At 37.1% G+C, this 19,913-nt stretch overlaps 1 long non-coding RNA gene across 1 annotated transcript in view, besides 1 other annotated feature; it reads left to right on the top strand.

Moving 5' to 3' along the window:
* The first annotated feature begins 156 nt into the window (after positions 1–156).
* The window catches only part of Gm17750 (predicted gene, 17750), a 39,478-nt gene continuing 19,721 nt past the window's right edge, over positions 157–19,913 (top strand). The window contains exon 1 of the long non-coding RNA NR_131220.1: positions 157–280. This is a non-coding gene — a long non-coding RNA (predicted gene, 17750). The remainder of the gene's footprint in view (positions 281–19,913) is intronic.
* Positions 3,857–6,700: an enhancer, noted in NCBI's record as "VISTA enhancer mm1660". NCBI's record gives its function as "enhancer in: neural tube[4/5] | hindbrain (rhombencephalon)[4/5] | midbrain (mesencephalon)[4/5] | forebrain[4/5] | cranial nerve[3/5]" and the evidence as "EXISTENCE:transgenic organism evidence [ECO:0001131][PMID:17130149]".

The raw sequence follows: 19,913 nt of genomic DNA, 5'->3' as shown, positions 1-19,913 counted from the left end.
CCCCACATTTTATAAAAATTCAATAAATGAACATTCGAAGCAAAAGCATGCAGTTCAAAAGCTAAACCTCCCATTGGAGAACAGAAAATTTAATGAGCTTTTAATGGAATGCAATGCTCAGAGTAGTAAATTATTTGTTAGTTGACGATGCAATCAGCATGCTGATTAAGGTTGCTTGGATTTTTACTAAACATTAACTGAATGAAAACGGGTAGTCCTTGTTCTGCTTGGGGGCTTTAAGGAAGCAAATGGACTTTCAGAACAGAGATTGTCAATAAAGGTGAGTGCACTCCAGGTGTCATTTGGATATGATGATAAAATACTGGTGATAAATATTTAAAAGCATTTTAAATCCACAATGTTCGCCTAGTGTATTGTGGACTCTGTTTAAAGAAACAGTGGGCCTTGGCAGGCCTAACAACAGTCCTTCTCTCTCTAGAAAGAACTATCTGGACCTGCTTTTGTTGATTGCAAAAGAAAATAGGGGCGGTGTGCTTTGAAAATATAAAGAAGCATGGACTCAGAGACTAGGAACTGCTTGGGAGTTTGGAATGTAAACCTAGAGAGAGAGAGAGAAAGAGAGAGAGAGAGAGAGAGAGAGAGAGAGAGAGAGAGAGAGAGAGAGAGAGAGAGATCAAAACAAAGAAAAATATTCCTGCAGGAAATAAAAGAAAACATGTGCTTGTCTGGCTAGATTGAGATAAAAATTTAATTAAGCAGTTTCAATTTTCAATTTTCTGATATTTAAAAATTATTGCTATTAGAATATTTATAATCTTAAATTTGTGAAACATAGCATTCTGGGGACAGGGACATTGTGAGTCTGGCATTATATTCTGATATATTGGGTCTGGAGGCTTACAAAAGAACAAGAACAAAAACAGAAAAGGAATTGTGGAATTTTTGGCTATTTCTTTAAGAATATTAATATACAATTTGGTAAAAATATATCTTTTACTATATTTTAGTAAGTCTGAATATTATTCATGAATTGTTAGCAGCAAGGTTTTTGTTATCAAATCTGTTTAAATCAGTGGGTTGATTTTTGCGTCTAAAACAAGGGCTTTTTTGTTTGTTTTCTTTCTGCCAATTGAAGAACCGTGGGTTTGTAGGTTAATTTCCTTCAAATAGCTACAAAGTTCTTTTTCTATAAATCCCAATTAGTTTCATCATTGGTGATTCTCTGGCAATGATCAGGTACCTTTAAAATCCGATAAATAACCACCTCTCACTTTTAACTATTCCTGTTTATGACCCAAGAGGTTAAAAGCCTTTGACTGGCATTTGACTTCTGACCTCATATAAATGTTATCTTATCAGTCCCTGCTTGTTAAGTTGTATTGAGTGCTTGTCCCCTGATGGCTTTTAGATAAAGGGTTGTATGTGTGTGTGTGTGTGTGTGTGTGTGTGTGTGTGTGTGTGCTTAAATATATTTCCTATAAGAACTAAACCAACCAGTGACATTGTTCTGTGTGCAGGGCACTCTAGTAGCTGCTAGGAATGTACTCGAAAACACCAATTATATTTTTATTTATTCCCTACATTATTTTAAATTTGGCTTTATGGGTGGGATTTTACCATTAAAATACATATTTATTATAATTAGTGGTAGTAATTCCTAGTGATCATAATCCTTTAGCATGTTTGTCAAGAAGATGCACGCTTCCTATTTTCTCTTCAAAAAGAAAAAAAAAAGGAAAAACAAAAAAATTAGCTTTGCATTTTGTAGCAGCATGAGATGAGTAGAGAGATAATTTATGGAAATCTTGTCTCCACAGACTTCAGAAGTCTGCTTAACAAGAGAGTCATCAGTAAGATATATCAAAAAAAAAAAAAAAAAAAAAAAAAAAAAAAAAAGGGTCCATGAATGGTGCGTTTGCTAACCTTGCTAACCTTTGGGAAAAGGTAACCAGGCTGTCCTTTACCTTCCATCCTGGAAATTAGGGATGTGCTGGGCCTTTGATTTGTTTTGCAACTGTGTGTGTTGTTCACACATTGGAGCGTACATGTGTGTGTGTAGTCATTGTGCATGAATTCAGTGCATTTAAATGCTTGCATTTTAATCTCTCCATACCTCCACGGCACTGAAAGGATTCTACAGGCAGACACTGGTGCCTCAGAAAGGCTGCTTCATTTGCTAATGATCTACAGTATGCTTCTCAAACAAACTATTACATTAATTTCCATGTGGGAAACAGGCAGTGAGGAGGAAAAGAAGGGAGAGGCAGCCATCTTGGAGTCAGCCTGCCTTTCAGACTCATTCTTTCTCTTGCTAAGGCTCAATAGTTAGAATATTATCTTTATTTTTAATTAGTCCTCAAAGTAAGCAAGAGGCATATCCAAAACACCTTTGTGTTTGTGTTTGGAGTACAAAGAAAGTCGTAACGTCTTTGGATTTTAAATAATAACTACACTATAGACAAACTACACCTATTATTCTCCACCATTCTAAATAAATATACATATAAATGAAGCATGTGCCACAGCTTGTAAGAGACCTATACAGAACCTGTTCAGGAAAACAAATGTCTATTTGAACCATTCATTTGCTGCTTTGTAAAGGATTAATATGCCAGTAAAGTTGTCTGCACTGCCTCCTCCCCTGTCTGCCTTTTCTCCCCAAACATAACTCTCACATATGTACACACAAACACACACGTTCAGAAACCCTCACCACAGTGACATGGCAACTTTGAAACTTCTAAATACACGAATTCTCTTCCTCTCAGATCATAGGTATTTAGTTAAGCAGAAGGAAAAGGAGCAGCGTTGTAAATTTTCTGTTTCTTTCTGTGTGTATGGAGAACTGCAGGGGCTCTGTGGCCCCACACTGCTTTCTTCCTTCCCATTTTTCAGTAAAACACAGGTTTGATGCGATTTTTCCCAACTTCTCATTTCAACCACTGCTTTTCTCCAAGTGGTCAGAGTTTAAGATGTGCAAAAGCCGTGGACAGAGAAAAACCACTGCAGGGGAGAAACAGTAGCTCCCCAGAGTGGAGCTGGCACACATGGCTGGCATACATGGCACTCAACTCACAAACCTTTTCTCTGCAGTTTGAACACAAAAGCGTTTCCTCCCCCGTTTTGAAGTGTTAAGGAGAGAGGGCATGTGCAATTGGTGACATAAGAATTTGGAAAGCACAGGGCAAACACTTCTCCTTTGAATGTCCTGCATGTGTCAGCAGCAGGTAGACATCCTACAGTTTAATATTGACTTAGGTTTTTCTTCCTTTCTTTCTTTCTTTTTAAGTAGAAAGGGAATAATATTTGAGTTTAAGCAATTGTATCACATCCACTCAACTTTTTGATCAATACTGCCTGCCTTTTGTAATTCAGAAATTCAGAGCTCATCACTTTACTATCTGAAATTGGGGGACAAGTTTGCTCTATGTCCCTCTGAGAAGGGTCTGAGCAGGTCAGCAACAAGCTATTGTTCAATTCTAACATTTGACTGAAGAAACTATGAACTTTTACTTTTTAATGTTAGTGATCTGAACTAATTCTCCCAAACAATATTACCTGCAGATTTTAAAAATTGAAATAAGGATTTGAACAATAATAATAATTGAAAAGTACCTTACACTATATTGACTAAAGCCTCCGAGTTAAATCTCAGAGTTCTTTTCAGATTGACTTTGTATACTGATTATTTGTAAAAAATAACATTTGAGTGCATAGCTATATAACATTTAAGCTGTTGGGAGATACCGAGCCATTCATATTGTTCAGTCATTTATGTTTTAATGCATGGTCCTAAGTCCTAGTTACCTTAGAAAGAAAAAAGTGTTTGTTTACATAAGTTGCTATAGCAACAGTAGTTAGAAATTGTAGTTGGAAGAGGATGAGGAGCATGCCGGCCTTCAGCTCTTTGCATGGATAGATCTCTTTCTAAGACTCTGAGAGCGTCTTCAATTTATTGCTCACATGTTACCTCATGTTTAAGAACTTACTGTGAGAATGTATTCAGAGATACAATCATCTGATTCCCCCCCCCCCCTCCCCACACACTTTTTATTTGCCCCAGAAATCAGCCTTGCCCTATTTGGAGAATTCAGAGATGTTATGGACCTTTTAGTGTTTCAACAAAAAGTTGAGGACCGTGAAGTCAGAAATCCTCTCCCCAAATGTTAAGGGCCAGGTTGCCTGCTGCTGTTTCTCTGTGCAGACTCATGGAGACGGGTGCCTCTCAGCCTTTGCTCTGCCCTCTCTTCTGTGATTTCTTTATTTTTTAAATTGGCCCTACCCTTTTCTACTAGATCGCTTGATTTGGCCATACTTCCCTTAGTACATTCTCATTGTTGCTCTCAGAACTTATATGAGGTTTGGACTGGTAGTGTTTTTCCTTATTTTCAAAGCTTTGAGATTCAGATGTGAAGAGCTAAGACAGTTCTCTGGACATGCTCACAGATTCTACCCAAGACCTTAAGCCATGCTTTTACACTTATGGGAAAAGGAAAAAATATGCACAAGCTTCTGATACTAAGGGCACAGCCTGGACATACACCTTGTCCTCTTCTTCTTGGCCTCATCTGCCCTAAAGAATGAATATATTCATCCCTAAGGTTGCTGCTTCAAAGTGACCAGTGAGATGCTAACAGGTCAGCTGGCTGTCCTGTTGGACAGAGGGTCCATAAATCAGAGAAGACTTGGTATGGTTGAAAGAAGAAGGTAGTCCAGCCTGAGGGGAGCCCCCTGTAAATCTCTCCAGGAGCTTTGTTCCTGGTAGGGGTAGGGGTGGGGGTTGGAGTTGGGGTAGTCATGGCTGTAGCTGTTATTAATGCCCTGGCCCTCCTGCAGTGGGTGCTAACTTCTTGTGCATGAGAGCTGCCTCTACCCTTCCCAAACATCGGCTGCTTGGAAAAGTCAAGCAGGGCTGAACTCTGATTTTCATTTAATAGTCAAAACCAAGATGCGTTTGGGCTATGATGATAGGACAGCTCCCTTGAAAAGATTATTTGAACTACAAAGGCATTCATTTAGGGCTAGCGATGTTGCAAAAGGGTCTGCTAGAAATTAGCAGCCTGTCCTGGTATTTGGAGAGCAAGAGTGACAACTTACTGGAAGTTCTCAAGGAATCATTTATATTTCACACTCCACTAGGCAGCTGATTTGAGATTGTCTGTTAGCATAACAAAGGCTCTGAGCCTGTGAACTTCAGAAACCTTTCGACCTCTTAGCTGCTGGCATGAATAGCCCCCAGTCCTGCCTATAGAGATCTCCCAAAGCTCCCCTGTTCGTGGCTAAATTGTTAATCAGGGTAATTTAATATAGTTTTCAATATGCCTCATCTCTTATTGGGAAAGGTATTCACAGCTTCCCTACCCCTGAAAAAAAAAAGTTCTTTTATTCAAGTGTGAGAGGGGCAGCTGCAGACAGACCCCCTTCTCTTTACTTCACCTCCCCCCCATCCCACTCCTTCCCAGCCACAGTTTTCTGAGTAGCAACCACGGGGAAAGGACAGAAAGAGAACTACGTTGACATTCCCTTTGCATGCACTCCACCCTGAACCTGAAGCTCAAGGCTGTTTATGCTGCGAGACAACTAAACAAAAACCGCAAGCACCACAGTCATAACTAAAACCTCAGAGTGATCACACACACACACACACACACACACACACACACCCCACACCCTGTTCTCCACCTCCCTTTTACCACCACCCTTTCCCCTCCCCCTTCATCCCTCAGCTCAGCTGCTCTTCTGGCCCCGACAAAATGCACCAGACCCCAAGGCCTGCTCATTTTCATTTTGTCGGAGGCAAAGGCAGCCTGCTCACTCCTTTGCACAGCGACACTCGTCCTGTCCCCTGCATCTACTCTCAGTGTGGCTCCCTCGCAGCGTCAATTCACATGCACATTAGTTAACTGAAGAGCAGGAGCACAAATATATTCATTTTAATCCAGTTAAGACCTAAGAGGTCTCATAGGATATTATTCAATAGTTTGAAAACCAAGTATAAAACTCAGCTTTTGCTACAGTGTTTCATCTCAGGGAGGCCTACAGTATGCCTTTCTTTTGCTTTCCACCAGTGCGTGCTCAAGAAATAAAATGAATAATGAAACAATTATAAGCAAAGAACCAGCTGCAGGTGGATATTCTGTTAAAATATTGTATTGTTGACTCTGTTAATTACCGTACTTCTCGTACCCATGCTCAAATTCAGAATGAGAATTTTATAAGATGAAAGGAAAAAAATATGAAGTCACAAATTGTGTTTCTTTTTTTTTTTTTAAATCAAAAACAGAACAATATATCTCTTAATCATATAGTTAACCTTTTGTTCCCATGTGAGAATTTTAGGCCATTTCTAAACGGTATTTGTGTATTTCTGAGCTGCTGTAAGTGTAGTTTTCTATGGGGTTGTTGCTCTGTCTTTTTGCCTTGTGTCTTCAGGGACTTCTTGCCTTTGTCAGACTTTGGTGGGTCTGTTTGCCTCTTAGCCTCCTACAGTTGGTCAAAGCCAGCATCTAGATCCCAAAGTATTTTCCTTGATAGCTCTCTAGGTTAAGGTGGTTCCTGATGCGGATGGGAGACTTGCTTAACTTACTTGGCACCCTACTCTAGCATCACCAAAGTGCTAGAAAGCAGGGAGACAAATCTCTCTTTATTGCACCAGGGACGGGTTATTCAAGCCCCCCAAACAGAAAAACAAATCCAGACACACTCTCAGGAATACATACCCACTCAGTAGCCCAGCTTCTTTCCCAATCTCATTTTTCTGGGTATTAAAAAATGGCTATAAAAATGGGCTTCTTAATTAATGTAAACATCTCAACAGTGTCCATAGATAACAAAATAATTGCATGCAGTTAGATTATTATCAACTTTCAAATCTGCATTTTCATTGGGGGCGGTGGGTTCTGACAGTTTTAATTCCAGTGTTTTGGAAGTTTTTAGATTATAAACATTTCTATCAATAATCTATGCATTATTCATTTTAATGATGTATATTTTATTTTATTCTTTAAGTAATGATTTTCATTTTTCTTGATTTCTTAAACTAGAATATTTTAAAATATAAATTAATAATTATTATGAGCAAGTAGATTGCTGATTTCTCTTTTAAAAATCCAAAGACATAAAATCATTCATTTCACAAGTTCACAGAAATGTAACTTTCATGAGCTGTCTAGAGAGAAAGAAAATACAGTGGCTTTAAACTCAAGACAGAAAAAAACCCCACACAATTGATATTTTCTGTGCTTTTGCTTAACCCTGTTTTCATTAGCCTTTTCCTCATTAGGATTTATGATCCATGTCCTTTTCTATACTTCCACAGCTCTGATTTCTGTTAAATTTTGTAACAGAGGTTAATGAGTACAAAGGAATAGAAGGCCTGTTTGCTTTCATCTATGATGCTCAGTATTTTAAGGCTGTTTATATTTGCATTTAAATTTTTTCTGTAATTTTAAATTGTTAAGATTCAGTGAAATTAATTACATCAGAGTTATCTAACAGGGAAATTTTTTTTTTTTTAAAAAGGAAATTAAACAGTGCAATTCTGCTGAATTGTAATGTTTTCCTGGGCCTGGACCATCTCATGCCCTCTCCAGCACTGTATAGTTTGGGTTTCATGTTTGTGGAAGAAGAAAGATTGGGGGGAGAAGGATGTGTTTTTGGAATGGTGTTTGACAAGGGGAATGAACGCAGACACCAGAACAATTATATTACAATCCCATTGGGGATGCCAGCACCAAATTTAGCCAGACTGATGGGGCACTGTCTAGACGGTCCCTTTTGTGTATCAGCTGCTTTCTCTCTGCTTTATTGCGTTGCCTCAATGTGTGAGTTGAACATGCATATGGATCCCAAGCATAGCCATTCCTGCTATTAAACCTGCTGTCATTTGGCTAACACTCAAGGGCTACGTGTTCCTACTGCATTCCCTTCACGGTATTTTGTAATTAAAATTCAGCTTCCACATTAGTGGTGCAACAAAGGCCATATAACAATGTAGAAGGTGCCTAGACTTTCTTTATATGAAAATATTAACTAGGTAAACATTTTTGTCTTCCCAAACATGTCCGCCTCTTTTTCACTGAAATGAAAGAAAGCCAGAACAATAAGAAATAAAACAATGAGAAGAATGAGCCAGAGTACATATAAATTGCCACCTTTCCTTGTGAAAAGGGCAAAGGACAAAAAGAATGTGTATTAAATGTTTACAGTGTAATTAACAACAGTGTGTGTGTGTGTGTGTGTGTGTGTAGGAGGTTACCCCACTTTGGTAAATCAAGTACAGCCCCATGATCTGGGTTCTTATGGAGTCTCATAAATAGATTCCCAAACTCTTCTTAATAAACAGTTACACGTTGCTTTCTTGTTGTTGGGCAGATAGGAAATCTCAGAGACATTTCACTTCTGGGCAACTGTCAGTATTCTGTTTCATTTGCCAAACTGGTGCAGGGCGGGGGGGGGGGGGGGGCGGGTGGGTTGGGGGGGGAAGTGGATAAGGTTTCCTTATACTTGCCCACACAAACCAGCCATTGTTCACAGGAGTAGGAATGCACCCCTAAATAGGGTGCAAACTTCATGGGTGATGGTGCTGAGAATTTGAAATGAACACAAATTAATTATTGCAATTAGAAAGTGAGAAATAGCAGAATTCATTAATTCTAGTGAAATTCGGAATGAGATCACCTCTTTTAATATAAAATTTATCAGCAAATTTTGCCTACAGTTACCGAGAATTGAAAACCTTGAGAAATTGGAATTCTACAAAATGTAAGTCATTTTAAGTAAAATCTTTGCCTCATATGGAGAACCCAAAGAACTCACTGTTACAGGAGAGATGAGAGACAGATGATAACTTTAGTAAGTATAGAAACAGAAACTATACTAGCTTAAATTATTTTCTCTTAACAGAAACAAAAGTGGTAAAAGTTTTTATCTGAAAAGGAGAAACACAGTAAATGATACAAAAAAATGTGTTTAAGTCCGTACAACTAAGTCATGGAATTTGGATTTAAAAATAGTGGTTTTTAAGCTTTTTTTTTTTTTTTTTTTTTGCTAGAAGTTAATAACTGCAACCTACTATTGGCAATTATCCATCTTTTGTGAATTAGATGGAGAGAGAGAGGGGGGGGAAGCAAAGTAAATTCTAATTTTATTAATAAGATACACAAGGAGTAGTCTGATTTTTGGTGGTGGTAGTGTGGTTTGGATATTTTGTTTTTGTTTTTGTTTAGTTTTGGTTCAAAACAACACATCACAAATCAACATTCCTGAAGTACACAGTGATATCAGATGGGAAAATTTCAAGATGGAAGTAGGGACAGATTGTACAGTTGACAATAAATATGGAGATCTTCAGTAGGCACTGGGAGGCTTGGTGTTAGCAGCTTCACACTCCAACTTCATTTAGCATGATAGATGGAAAAAGTGAAAAAAACACAAAGGCAGAGAGGGAAGGAGAGAGAAAGAGAGAGAGAGAGAGAGAGAGAGAGAGAGAGAGAGAGAGAGAGACCAAAAAAATAAAGAATACCAGAGGAAAATGGGGTGGGGTGGATGTCTATGCAGAAATACTGAGAGAGGAAAAAGCATGAGCAGAGAGTGAATATTCTAAGCATTGTTTTAATTTAAAACAGAGATACTTCCAGGAGAATGGATTTCAATGGAGCTGAGCCAAAAATAATTATAGAGATTTTCTTGTTTTCTTTTGTGAATGAAGAGCATCTCTTTTCTCTGATGACACAGAGAAGGAACCAGAGCCCGGAGATTGAAGTGGTGCCCCTCTGCCCCCTTCCTTCCACGCGCCACAGTGGCAGACCTCTTTTCCTTTCCCTTTCCAATAGCTATTGGCATGGAATTGAGCGAGAGGGGCGAGTGATTGCAGCCCCCAGACCTCAGCTGGGTTTCCTGTTCTAACAATTGCTTGTTTACTCTGATAGGGCTGAAGTATTGAAATGGAAGCCCAATTGGGGTGAGGTGACCGACATATATATAGGTAAAGTTCTGGAAATAAAGTCGAACTATTTACAATTAAGAATATGCCTGTTTATGATGCTAGAAATTCCTGTAGGGTTTGTTCTACCAATTATATTTGTTCTTTTGTTTTTCATCAATAGCAAGCTATAGAAGGGAATGAAAGGATTCTCTCAATTTTCCTCCTTTTTCTCGGTAATGTAAAATCTCTGTCTTAGAACCATTTTTTTAACAGAGAGAAAAAAATCATTTGTTAAAATAACTTGAGCTATAACTGAATTTTGTGAAAGCAGTAAAACACAGTTCTTGCAAAGGCAGGAACAAAAGGCTTATATGCATATGAAGGGCTGGAGGAGAAACCACCAACTTTTATAGACTTTGTGACAGAGTAATCATAAACAACTTGGAATTTCTATGTAAACAATACTTTTTAGGTTAAATTGACTTCTGTGCAAATCATAGCATATTTGTGATCTGATCTAAACCCTTCAGTTTAGGCATGGTCCAGTCTTAGATTACATACTACTATCCATATATGCCAATGCCACGAGTAGGGCTCAAGGATTACCATGTGTCATTGCGACACACGAATTTGAGGTGACCTTTTTAGAATGATTTCTTTCCAAAATCTGAGAACAGGTTCCCTTTCTCTGTCTCATATTGAGATTTGGTTTTACTAATATTTTATCTGCTAAGTTGAAACAACTTAGTGACTCAGCAGAAGAGCAGCATGGGCTATACCTTTGAAGGGCTAACCTTATGTGTCTTCAGTATGAATTTAAAACAAAGACTGTATGTTACATTTAGAGACGCTAACCAGTAGCTTATGTATGCAAACATTCCTGAAAGTGGTAAAATGTGATATATTTTCCTTTAGAACTTTTACAGACTAAAATTTGTCATGTTTTCCTGTCAAAAACCTTGAAATGTGGACTAGAGGAAAAGTCATAAAATTATGTTATGTGGTTAACTTTTAATTTTTAAAGATGAAAAATGCCTTCATGGATATAGGACTTTTAATTGGAGATTTTCAAAACATATTTTCAATTTCAGTAGGAATATATTGTGTACATCTGTGAATATGAGTTCTATGAATCCATATTTAACAAATCTCATCAGTTCACTTGACAGTTTTCTCCCTGTGAGCTCTTTCCTCTTCTCTTCTCTCCATTAAGAGTATTTCTTTCACTGAGGTAGACTAATTTTTGAAACAGGTTTTATAAAACAAAGCTGGCAATTGATTTAAAAGAACTTTTAAGCCATTCAACTCTGATATATAACAAATGATTAAATGAATATTTAAAAATCTAAAGTACTTAACAACACTAATAAAATCTCAACTCCAAAAATGCACAAATGTACTTTTTAAGAATAGCAGTTAATTAATGCTAATGAGAATAATGCATCTATACCTTAAGGTAAAGTATGTGCTTGAAATTAGCAAAAAATATTGTTTCTAAAAGGAAACAACTGTTCTTTTAAAAAATGAAACAATGCTAGGTATGGTCTTTTGTACTTGCAATGCCAGCATCTAGTGGGCTGAGTCCAGATGATAGTGAGTTTAGAGCTAATGCTGGCTGTTTAGAGAGATCCTGGCTGCTCAGAACTCTACAGTGACATCTTGTTTCTGAAAGCAAAGCAAGCAAGCAAGCAAAAGCAATATGAAAAATATAACTTTCTATATAACAAGAAGAATTAATGATAGTTATGTCTATCAAAAGTACTAGGAGACATGAACTATAGTGGGTTATACCAAGGCAACGAAACTATTGAGAGAAAATACTTGTCTACTAAAATGTTTAGAATATAGATACAATAATTTATTATTAACAAAGTGCAATGTATTGCATCAAAATGTGCATTTACTGCCTCAGATACTAATTCTAAAAAACAGAGATAAATATAGATTTATACTTGAAAAGGATCTCAAATATATAAGTGATATCCACAGCTACATAAATATATAGCACTTGGTATGTGCTCTAGGGTTTCTACACTTTATAAGAAACATAGACATATATAGAGAGAAATATTCAACACACGTGTATTTGCCATTTGTTTACATTGACCCTGGTATGATCAACAGATCTGTAGCATTTCTAAGTGGAACAATTCTTTCTGAGCCCTAAATTACTAAGACAGCTTCAGAGTTTAGTAATTCAAATCACCAAACTGGGGAGAGCTGTGTTTTAATTAAAACCAACCATAGGAAATGTCCCAAAGACGGACTTATTGTTCTTTTGTTTTGTGGTGCGGTAGAGCCTGGAACTCACCTGTGGCTGGGAGGAAATAACAGGAAGTTGTTGAAAAGATTGGAATGAGAGTTCTGAGGCTCACAGGCTTCTTCTTTGCTGCCCACAGAAGCCATTATGGCATATCAAAATGTGTGTGTGTGTGTGTGTGTGTGTGTGTGTGTGTATGTATATATACACATATATACATATATATTGAACATGAAGACTTCAAAAAAGCCTTCACACTTCGGGAAACCTAGAGTTAGAGTCTGCATTCAGTAGGCACACCTCCTTGTGTTGGCACAGGAAGACAGATGCAGATGGCTTCATTCAACTCCCTGCTCAATTTTGTCACTTTGTGTCATAACCCCTAGGTACTTAAATGTAGCTTCACAATGTGCTAACTGGATTTGCCTGATAATATGCCCAAATGTAGCTGTACTAGCTGTTTTTGCTCTGGGTTCATTCATGGTGATAGAGTTTATTTTAAGGCCAAGAACAGTCATACACATAAGGGAACAAGATCTTTTTGGTTTCAGTGGAGGCCAGACATGCATAAGAGCAGAGCGAGCACTGGATGTATGGAGAAGATGACTATTATAGAGGTGTTCACATTTCAGGAATGCACTTTATAACACAGGAAAGCATGGTACACTATAAGTAAAGTCCTTTTAGCCCATTCCCTCATTATTAAATGCTATTTTCTACAGTTAGGTTTTACAGAATATCCAATAGTATTTATTGTAGCAATAGACACTCCCACATAAGAACTGCTAGTGAGCTTACATGTCTATTTAATCAAAGTCAAGAACTACCTGGAAAGTACAAAGTGACCATGAAACACATCCTTGCTAAAATATTAGATAAATTGAGAATAGAGAAAATAGTGACCTAAGGTAGAAAAGTCAAAAGAAAATAGTAGTAATTATATATGTCTTGCACACAAGCCTAGTGTATTACATCCAGTACACAATGTCATATGAATGAGAAAGTGTGTCCCTTGTCATGGTGTCATAGCTGTGTTAGGAAGTTTTATGGGGTAGTTTGTTTCCCAGAGCACATTAAACTCGCCACATGACATGTTCAGTAGAATATCTCCTCCAGTTAAAAACTGGTTTTTGTCACAAAACTCCACAATTTTTTCCACAAACAGCTGATTACTTCTTTTGTGTATCTCTACTAGAGGAGGACAGTGTTTGCTCTTCTATCTCATAAAACGTATCAGCATTAGAGGCATATGAAAAGCAGTTTTGACATTATATAGTTTATCCCTGTATTGTTTGGGGCACACGGGCCTTTGCAAAAGGCACACATATCTATTATTGCGGCATTTTTATCTTGGAACAAAATACAAGCATAAAATTGGAGGTAAAGGCAAAACAAGAAGTCTCACAAAGTGGAAATTAGTTAATGCACATAGAGGACCCCTCTTGAGTGGACATGCAGTGAATGGCAGAGTTGAAGGGCTTCCTTAAGGGTGTGTTAACAGAGTCATTACAGGAGCCCTGGGAATCAGCATTTGCTGGGTCCTTCAGACCAACATCTCAAACCGATTTCAAGTTATGAGAGAAGTTCTAACCACTTCATGTTACTCATAAGGCTCTTCACAAACAAACATGGAAATAAGCAATAGGTCCTATTAGGTCCTTTCTGCTTCCACCCAGCACCTTTCCAGCTCTCCCTTCCATTCTTGTCTGCCTGTTGTCCTTTCACGTTCTCTGTGGTCCTTCTTTAGTCCTGTTTTCCAGTGATGCCAATAAAAATAAACAGTTCATTTAAAACAAACATATTTAGGCCCATAATGCATGGTTAGTATGTCCCTTTTTATTATTATTTAGTTAGAACATACCTGGGGCACTGGATTTTAAAGTCCAATTTCAGTAACATATAGAATAATGGGTTCCACTATGACATTTTTATACATATATATTTTTGTATACTGCTAATATTTGCCCCCACATTGGTCTCTCCTGTATCTCACTCTTCTTGAATACTTTTAGAAGCAAACCCCAACAAAACCAGAGAATTAAAATGCTATTTAGTGTCACCAAATTTATTTATAAATATACGCAGTGGTAAACTTAGTGAAGCCCTTGTGAGACTGCTCCTGTACTTACTGATCCCAGAGTGCAGAAAGAATTAGCTTATTCAGGAAAACTCAAAGTCATAATTAGTCTTGCAAATTATAATAATCTGGTTTCATCCCCCATTTCTTTCTCATGTTGTATTCCCAGTGTGAGTTCCAAATGAAAAATGACAATGAAGTTGAGCATTAATAATGGCATACCTGTGAAATATGAGCATTTTCCTAGAGTAAAACTGAAAATCTGTCCCATCTTGGTCCTATATTCTTCAATTAAAAGAAGAATATCACCATATTTTCTAAATTTAAAAAGTCAGTCATAATTTTAAAAATAACTTGAAATAAGAGAATACGTATTTTCCTCCTATGTAAATGTATCTTTTCCTCTTAGTGTAGATATAGATGTAAGTCTGTATTTAATTTAATTTTTTAAAAACTTTTAAGTATCTAGGTTTGATAGTTTCCTCAAACAAACAGAAACAAAAGATCAAAAAAAGTAAAAAGGATGAAATCCAGAAGAAATCCAGAAGGAATTTAGGCCGGACATTTTTCATAATTTGACCACCAAGGTCACCAAATAGTTTGTGATTACTTATTGAGGTGATCAATTATTTTAATGTATGGATATACATAAATTAAGAGAAAATGCAATTTGTTGTCAGCCCTGGAATTTTATAACATTTTGTGAAATAGAAGTATACCCTTGAAAGAGTTATAGTTTGATGAACTACTAACTAGTAGGAAAAAAAGGCAAAATGCACAGTAATTGTATAGCCATGTAAAGCCCAAACTTGCATAGCTTCTATAGCCCTAAAATTTAGGAATAGCTTATATTTATTTAGGAATTGCTTTATACAACATAGAGGGCTCTCAGCATAATTGTATTGAATGAGTTTTCATTACTGTATGAAGAATAACAGATCAGGAATAAAAGATGGGAATGGCACAAACCATTTTTGTATTTCAGGAAATTCAAAGTAATTTGTAATAACAAAAAGTAGATCATGCAGAGGGTATTGGCAGAAAGCTCTAGGGCAAGGGAATTGTGGGTAATATGTGTTTATCATCTTGACTGGTAATAGATTCACAGGTATATACACTTGTAAGAATTTAACTTACACAATTAAATATGAACAGTTAGTTATATAGTTTTTAATCTCAACAAATATGCTCTGTAAATGCAAAGTGAGTACACAGAATGAATGCATCAAGTAGTTAGAACACATGGAAGCCATTAGCAAGAACAATCACACAAATAGGTTTTGGTGTCATTCGGAATAGTGGAACCTTTTAGAGTTTTGAAGAACTTGGAGGTTCTAAGTATCTTTTTCATTCACTTGCTGATGCTTATGGCTGTGGGTTTAATTTAAATCATCTTATTTTTTAAATTAAAATCAGTATATCCCTAAATGTAAAGAACAATGTATATTTTGATTCTCTTGAAATATTCCAAAATCTGTGACATAGCTCAGCTAGCTAAACCCATCCCAAACACTGCTAAACAATCATTTGAGACAGAGATAAGCTGAAAGATACTTTCATCTGGAGAAAACAGGATCAATCTGCAGAGCCTTTTGTAATTATGTTTGTTGCAAAACCATGCAAGAGGGAAGAATTTCCTTTATCTGATTGTCCATAGACACATCTGTGGGTATTTTCCTGATTGCTCATTCATATAGGAAGCCACTGTGGGCAGTATCATCCCTAAGCAAGTGGGCTATATAAGAAATGTAGATGAATGTGAGTGAGAGAAGAGACCAGTAAGTATCACTCTGCTATAGTCTCTGTTGCAGTTTCTGCTTCAAGCTCCAACCTTGGGTCTCAGCATGGCTTCCCTCATTTAATCACTGTTTTGTGGAAGCAACACAAAGCAAACTAAGACACACATCCAAAGATTTTTTTTCTTTTCATTTCCTACGACGGGTATAATTAAAACAGTCAGTCAGTCAACCAGTCAGACAGACAGACAGACTCGGAGTGGAAGTTTCCCTGAGACAAATAACAGATATTCTCTGCATATGATTGCCTCAGATATATATCTTGTGAGTAAATCCATTTTAATTGTTTTTAACAAAATTCTGTTTGAATCCACAGAAAGTTATAGAAATATCACATTGAGTCTCTTCTGGAATAGAACATGACTACCCTAGGCCCATATCAAAGTCCTTTCACGGCTCAGTGTGAAGGACAGAGATGACTCCAGGTCACTGTTTGTTTTTTCTAATTGCATTACAGATAATACTGTGTTTACTTATAATTAAGGTTTTAGATGCAGAGCTTGAATTAGATTAGTCCTCATCTTAAGGTAGGGAGAAACTGTGAATTCCAATCAAAATACATGGGGGAAGACTGAAGACAATCTCTCTACATTCATATGTCAGCAAAACAGACTTAACATTCAGTGGATAGCATATTGATGTGCCTGATATTACCCAAAGAATAGATGTTTTCTGCCTTGACACATTATGGTTTAAATGTATTGATCTGATTTTTAACAGACATAATTAAAATTAATAGAAACATTCTAAACACTACTTAGAATGAGCTACTTATTAATTTTTTTCATACCCTCTCTTCGTTTTTGGCCAGAGGTGGTCCTCACGCATCATAGAGTACTGAACATAAGATCTGTAATGGGAAAGCATGTTGTTGAGCCTGGGCATGGGTTTCTAACGCTCTTGAGCTGAGATTCAGTGAACACTTCCATTTGGAGCTCTCTGTACACTTAGGACTATGTCCTCCTCTGCCCTTGGTCTTTTTCCAGAACGGAGTCCCGCCAACAGAAAGACAGAATCAGCATCTCTCCTATTCCTTTTCACTTTTCCCAATAGCTGCTTTGCTTTTTGTATTCTTCTTCTCCCCTCTTTTTGATTAGAAAGGCGATTTTATTGGCAAGCTAAAGAACAATAAACCACTGTATGAGAGCAGTGTAATCCAGGTATGTATGGTGTGACTCAGGCTCTTATTTGTTTGTTTGTTTGCTTGTCTGTTTGTTTATGTTTACAGAAAATCAGATTAATAGGCATAGTCAGTAGGTGACTTTTAAATGATCTAGGATATGGGATACTTGTCAACGCCAAAAGTTTTAACTTGGGAATGAGGGGGAAATATCTTGTCTTTTCAGAAGACATGTGAAAACATATTATGGCCAAGATACTCATGTCCTATCACTAAGTACTACCCATACACCCATTCTCCAAACATACAGACTTTTCTTGAGCTCTCACTGATCCATGAGTGTGAAGCCACTTTTTAATTTGCTGTTATAAGTAATTGCAATGGATTTATTAATTGATGCATGATATAATCATTATTAATTACTCTTAACTTCACAGTATTTCATATAATATGCTTCATAGCTCTTTAATATCTAGAAAGATAGAATTCAGAGTAAATCCCAAGGACAATGGACCCACAAAAGCAGTTACGGACTAAATTAGAACAAAGAAATTAAAGTCTGTAGCACTTGAAAAGGAAAAACTAAATAGCTTCTACACTCATGTTCATTTGCTCGCATCAGGTTTAGTTGCTTTAAATTAGGACAATAAACACAACCTCCAATCTTACATTCTAACCGTTTTTAATTCATGGACTAACCAATGATAATGGTCTTTAAAAAAAAAAGAAAAAGAAAAATCTGTGTAGATTATGTTAGAGAAGCTAAATAATTTTATCTGTTGTTTACATTTTTACAAAAAAAAAAAAAAAACCTAAGATTTGGTAAATTTTCAGTCCTAAAGATTGATTTATATGGAACTGATGTTGAGCAGAAAACAAAGCACTCCTTCAATTATGGGAATAGTAGAATTTGCCAAACTAAATGTATTTGCTTTGTGTAAAATTATATCCTTTGCTAAGTGCATTGTTTGTTGGTCACTAATTATGTTTGTAGGAGTTTACTATTCTATCCAAAGACTGTATCGTGTTCTCTCTGTCTCTGTCTCTGTCTCTGTCACTGTCTCTGTCTCTCTCTCTCTCTCTCTGATCCTTGGTAAGCATAACAGCTTGTATAGATTATTGATTACAATAAGTAAAAGTATAATATAAGGGGGAGCAATAAGGCCAAAAGAAATATCAAAAACTAAGACAGATAGTTGAGTATGAGATAAAAAATGAGTTCTTTACCTTAGACTCCCTTAAAATGAAGTAGATGAAGAAAAACTAAAAGTTAAGTAGAATTCAACATAAATTTTCCCTATTCACTAACTAGCTTATTCAGTTATTGCCATCTGCTGATCAATTACAGTTCAGTACTATATATACTAATATGGCACAAATTTTTAACATTTTTCCCCTTCTTCTGAGGCTGGCTGGCCCAAGAAGGGTGCTGGCTTGCATATTTTAATCAACTGTTTGCCTGGTTCATTCAAAACAGTCTGAATAGGACGTGGGCTACAATATAGTCCTAGCTACTTGCATGCCAGAGGGAAAAATGTTGCATCAGGCTAGGCAACATCCCATAATTCTGTCTGTAAAAACTTAAGATGAAATAATAAAAGTTTAGAAAATGTGGTGTTCTGCCGAAGCTTACAGGACCTCTGCTGTTGCCACCGCATTTCTGTCAGCAAACTTGGTATCTGCTCTTTGCTTCTTGCCGTTATCCAGCTTCTGACACTGTGTGGATGACTCCTACTAGTCAGTTTGCTGCTGTCCATGACCGTTCTTACTCTTCTCTCAGCTTTGCTGCATCCCAATCTCTGCTGAGCATGGTCTGCCAACCTCACCAAAAAGCTCATCTATTAACACATGATTAGTCAACTCAGAAAAAGAAGAGGATATTTATATTGTATACTTAGTCGAGCAACTGAGGATCCACTTTGAAATTGTTCAATACAGTGGCCCGGGACTGTGTGGTTCAGAGTTAAGGGGATGGCAAAACCATGAAGGTGTGATGCTTCAAAGGTACTGAGGAGAAACTAGACAGGATTTGATGACTGTGTGGACTAACGGGACGCTTGTGAATCATACTTTATTCTGGCTCAAAAACTGAGGCCTTCTGAGGCCCCCCCCCAACTGTGACACAGAAGGAAAGGGAGGTTTTCAGTGTTACTCAGTGTGAGGCTTCTAAATTGTGATGCATCCCGTGTAGCTGGATATTGTCTGTAGCTCATTCAGGAAATCCATGTTTGGGAACAGAATAGCTTAGAGGGGAACAAATGGTCAAGAGAGTTAAATCAAACAGTTGCATAGGAGAAAATTGAGAGTCATCAGATCCACCACAAGAAGCTAATGATGAATATAACTAATGGAGGTTTAGTGAAGCTAGAATTTAGAGACTATGGGACAAAACTGGAAGGGGACAAAATGGAGAGCTTTGCCCTCATGAAGAGAATAATTATATTTTATTATTATTTATTTTATATTTTATTTTATTTCAGAATTAAGAAGCATAATAGTTTATATGTGCTTATAAAAAGGTTAAATACAATTTTCTACCTCACACATATGTCCTGTAAGTATTATTTCTAAGTATTCAGGTTGAAGTTTTTTCCAGGGGCCAGTCTCTTAGGCAGGAAGAGAGGTGCTCCTAAGAAAAGACAGGCAAAGAGTGAACACCCCTGCCTCTGGTTCACTCACGTTCATTCTAAAGGTCAACTTCATGGCCACGCCCAGCTCCAGTTTACTAAAGTCACAGTGACCACTAAGTGGCCCAACCACCTCTTGGAGCACAA

Source organism: Mus musculus, chromosome 13 (genome assembly GCF_000001635.26).
Source record: "Mus musculus strain C57BL/6J chromosome 13, GRCm38.p6 C57BL/6J".
Taxonomy (NCBI): domain Eukaryota; kingdom Metazoa; phylum Chordata; class Mammalia; order Rodentia; family Muridae; genus Mus; species Mus musculus.
The sequence above is the reverse complement of the archived record's forward strand: the minus strand, read 5'-3'. Positions and strand labels throughout refer to the sequence as shown.